This window comes from Grammomys surdaster, unplaced genomic scaffold (assembly GCF_004785775.1).
Source record: "Grammomys surdaster isolate TR1022 unplaced genomic scaffold, NIH_TR_1.0 125776, whole genome shotgun sequence".
Taxonomy (NCBI): Eukaryota; Metazoa; Chordata; class Mammalia; order Rodentia; family Muridae; genus Grammomys; species Grammomys surdaster.
Window position 1 is genome coordinate 412,466 of NW_021620607.1, and position 5,159 is coordinate 417,624.

The window sequence follows — 5,159 nt, forward strand, 5'->3', positions numbered from 1 at the left end:
CCCTCTCCCTCTCCCTCTCCCTCTCCCCCCCACCTCTCTCTGTCCCTTTCTTCTCTCCATCTAGCTAGATAGCTCTCACAGCTTTATAGCTTTTGTGTTCTTTAGAATGGCTCACTGGTTGCCTCTGTTGTGAAAATATATCTCAAAACAGACTAAATATATTAAGCAATATTCTGTTCCCTGAAATTTTAACAAAATACTTACTCTAAGATAAAAATACTGAGTTGATGAAGTCAATCTAATCCTGATGTCATCTGGTTAGTGAATGTTTGGAACACGAATTCAACATGGTTTTCAGAGTTCAGTGTAGGAGATAGTAATTATTGCATTTATTTGATGGAAGTATGTCATAATTTCTATGTAGATTAATATTTTTCATGTTTAATTGTTATTTTAATTGGCTGATAAAGTCACAGACAATGAAGCTGCCAGATGAGATTATTTTGTGGAGTTTTCAAAACCAATATGTCAAATAAGACCAAGAGACTTATAAATGTTAGAAAAATGAACATGCCGAGGTGTGAAGATTCAGAATCCGTAATAGCAAATATTTGTATTGACATAAGGCAGCCTCTACCTTTCTACTTTGTGGAGTTATTTAGAATTTCAAATTCTTCAGAAATACGACAAAGAAGAAACTTTCTGAAACTATATAGCAACATTATAAATTCAAAGGCTGCTACCAGATATGTTGATATGTATAAGTTTTGGAAACGTCTCTTAGAGTATATGTTTTCTGTTTGACCAGTTGTCAGCATGAATTTTAAAATTGTTGAACAATTTGATAAAGGTTTATAATTCACTGACTATTTTGTGTTCACCACTTTGTGTGTAGACCCAAAAGAGGGAGCTATGGTTTGTACTTCCCATAATTTATAGTTAGATATTAAATAGGCACACAAATAGTATCACCTGTAGCTGGTGTACTCCTAAATACAAGTTAATGTATCAATTATGTTGCACAGATTGGTGAGGTTAGGGAGAAAGAGCCTAAACATACAGAGCCCATGAATTCTTTAAGAAAAATTTCAGTTATAAACTAGAGTTAAGAACAACAGGCATTGTCTGTAAGATATGTTCTTCTAGAAGGGATGCCTTGTCTGGCCTCAGTGAGAGAGAATGCTCATAAACCCCGCATAGATTTGATATGCCAGGATTGGGTGATACTCAGGGGTAATACCCACCCACTACAAAGAGAAGCGGAGGAGGAGAGGGGAAGATTTGTGGAAGGGGATGACTGGGAAGGGGGAAGTGAGTGGATGTAATTTGAAAAAAAATAAAGAAGGAAGGCATACATTAAAACCATGAAACTCAAGTCTTAATCTATGTTAATGATGGTGACAGAATATTTGCATTCATTGTTATGACAAACATCAGTAACTATAGCATTTGAGAGATTGGAGGTTGACTACATTGAGTTGAAGTCAGTATGTGTTTTATAGCAAGATTTTTGTGTGTGTGTCTGTGTGTGTGTGTGTGTGCACACACGTGTGTACAATAACAAAATTTAGATTTATCCTAGCAATTTGGTAAACATAGAGTGTTTTGTTTGGAGTGTTTTGTTTCTTTTTAACATAAGTACTCCTACCTATACTTTCAAAGATAGAGGAAAAAGATAAAATGAATACACTAAGTTATATTGCTTAATATATCTAGATATATCTAGACAATATTTAAATTCTAAATGAAGGGTTTTTTGTTTCAAATTAAATGTTTTCAATATATGCTGCAATGGATATGACGACAGTGGAATACTCAAGTTAGACTTTTCATGTTCTGAATCCAAATTCTGAAATTATCTAAAATCTGACTTTGGTGCAAAAGTCTTGGATTATACATGCTTTCACATAATCTGTACAAAGGAAGGGGAAGTGAAGAAAAAGATAGACAGAGTCATGAAATAGAGAAAACACGTACTCAACATTAAGTGAAGTACACTTGATTTGATCTTTAGAAGAACTTTGTCATTCCCTGTACTAACTATCATATTTTTCAGGCTCAGGAAATTAAAAGTATATACTACTTCTCAATAGCCTTGAGTACTTCATTCAAATTTATTTTTCTTTGCAAGTACATAAGTACACATATGATATGTGTGTATTTATAAATACATGCGTATTTCTATATGTGAATGCATGAAACTCATGTCCCATTGTGCACATGTGGAGGTCAGAGGCCAATACCTTCTGTTCATCTTTACCTTCCTCTTTGCTTTGTGTCTGGTTATATTGTTTGCCAAGGTCAGTGCTCAATATATTCCCCACGTACCTCTGTATCTCCAGTTCTTTCAGAGGAGCACTGGGATTACAGATACAGGCTACTTCACACAGCTTGACATGTGTGCTTGGGATCTTGATTCATGCACTTATTTCATCCATCAATGCCTTCACCCACTGATCCATACCCTCAGCTCCTTGTATAGAAGTTTTAACTCACATGTTCTGTAAAGATGCTCAAATGGGTAGCTGTGGCATCAGGATTACTCCTTTGAGACCACAGGAGAAATGAATAATGAGGGATAGAAGAAAGAATTTATCACAGAGAAATGAGTATAAATCTAGTGATTAACTCCACAAAGAATAATGCATTCAGTATGATACATGACAGTATAAAAGAAGTATCTAATATCTAACTCTTACAAAGTATGATACTTGTCACTGTGTAAGTAATGCACCTCTCTTTTGTGAAACTGGAAAAAGTGTTGACCCCAACTTTTATAGTTTTAACATGAAATCCCTATCCCCGAATTCATATGTTGTTGGCTTGATATGCTCTGAGTAGTTTTATTTTGAGAAGTACTAGAAATATCTAGTGAAGGACACATAGTGCCTCAGGGATGTCCTACCTATGTCTACAACTGTTTATCCTGGCATGAAAAATTTCTTCCATCACAGGTTTCCTCGTACCATAACACTGTGCACAAGAATGGGATGAAATACTGTGGAAACTTGAGGCAAAACAAATCTTTATTCTTTGTAAGTTATGTTAGCTATTTTGTCAGTGACAAGAGTCGTAACAGGTCACCACCTTAGAACTGGGTGGAGGAAATGATCTAATACACATCACACACTGAAAACAGGATCTGGTAGAACATGGAACTTGACACTGGATTTGCCATAAGCATCCACATCATAATCACACTTGACAAAAGAAAGCAAACCCTGAATCTCAGAAATTGCCTTGCTCCAGCATCAAGAATTAGTTGGAAAGCTAGCTTGATACCGCTCCCTAAGGGCAGAATATTCATTTGTGATGTAAGTATTATCTTAGAACATCAGAATTCAACAAGGTTTTTTATTACCTTAAAGGAATAAGACAAAATTAAAAACACTAATAAGGTAATTCATAATCATACCTATATATAAAAATAAAAATAATTTCACTATACAAATCACAAAATACCAGATCCAGGCTTCTCCTTGAAGGGAGAAGAGATTTTTTTCTTTACTTTGTAAAACATTGGGTTCACTTTATACTTGTTCTAGATAAGATTTAAGATGCTGAATAATAGGTAAATAACAGTTTGCTAATAGCTTTCAACCCAATTAGGCTCCATATACTTGATATACCCTCGAGACACAAAGACTATAGCTCAACTCCTAAAAATCTTTTTTCATGTAATTTGGTAAAAATACACAAAGCCTTCCTCCATGTGTACACATCTTCACTTCAAAAAGAAGTACCTTCAATCTGTTTCCCGCAACAGGCCACCTGCTATGATTTTGCTGAAGGGCAATGTCAACATTTAGTCATCCTCTTCTTCATCATCATCTTTACCATTATCACCATAACCACTTGCACCGTCATCACCACCATTCTATTTTTTTTTATAACAGAATAATTTAGATCTGCAGTTTTCAACAGGTCATTGACCTGTTTGAGGATTCTATATCAGATATCCTGCATATCAGATACTAACATTACAATTGAAAACAGTACCAAAATTACAGTTATGAAGTCACAGCAAAATAATTTTATGGTTGAGGTTCACTAGAACCAGAGGAGCTATATTAAAGAGTCAAAGGATTAGGAAGTTCGAGAACCATTGCTTTAGATAAACTGTGTACTGATGATATTTCAACATATGAATTATAACAGATAACAAAGTAGTAAGAAAATTATTACAAAGCTAATGTCGAATGGGCAAAGTAAACTGTTAGTGATAGAAGAAGAGATGAGAACTGAGCATTAAGGCAAGGAGCCGGTAAGTAAGACTGACAACCTTGATCAGTGAGTGAGTTTTTGAGGAATCAGAGAAAAGAAACAAGAGTGTTCAGTTTACGTGAAGAGGAGAGCTTCAAGGATGCTACACTGAATAATTCAGACATGTCTGCCTACATAAGAACTGGGGAAAGCCTGCCAGCTGGGACTCAGACGGTCTGAGAGTCAGCACTTCAAAGAGTTATACATAATGACACAGAATATTATTGCAAAGCGACTAGAAAAGGGACATGAATCTTTTTCTAAAACCTGACTTGTGAAGGAAAAAATTTATAGATGAAAGAAAGAAGGGAGACTTGATTAAACAAAGCCTTGTAACATGTGGGAGATGGTGGCTGCATGTGGTGAAGCAACTCTGAAAGGGAGAAGTCATGTCATTCTCTGAAACCCCAGGAATGAAAGACAGATAAATACCACTAACATCTAATCGAGAGGTCCTGTCCATGGTGAAGAAGAAAAGCAGCTGAAGAAACTAATGCCTGTGGGCATTTAATTTTCAAAATGGACATAGTCCAAAATGAGCTAAAAAGATGAGTTAGGGTGTGGTAACCTTGGAGGACCAACAGAGAAAAGGGAGCTATAGCCAGTTAAAAATAAAGACTGGCAATTATTAATAAGATGAAATTAAGACAGAAGTTTCTAGTCTCTGATCAGTGTCCGTGATCAGTCAAGGATGAACAAAAACAAAGGCTCTTCCTTGCTGAGGATCATGGACTTTCTGGGACAGATTGCTAAAGAAACTATAAAAGGAAAGTTCTGTTGACCATGAGTCCAAGCTAATAGATAGGGCAAGAAGCTAGTAACAGAAGGACAGTTTCCAGGACACCTGAATTCCTCCACTGCCAGAGAGGGAGAGAGAGAGAGAGAAGAGAGAGAGAGAGACAGAGAGACAGAGGGACAGAGAGAGACAGAGAGAGACAGAGAGAGAGACAGAGAGA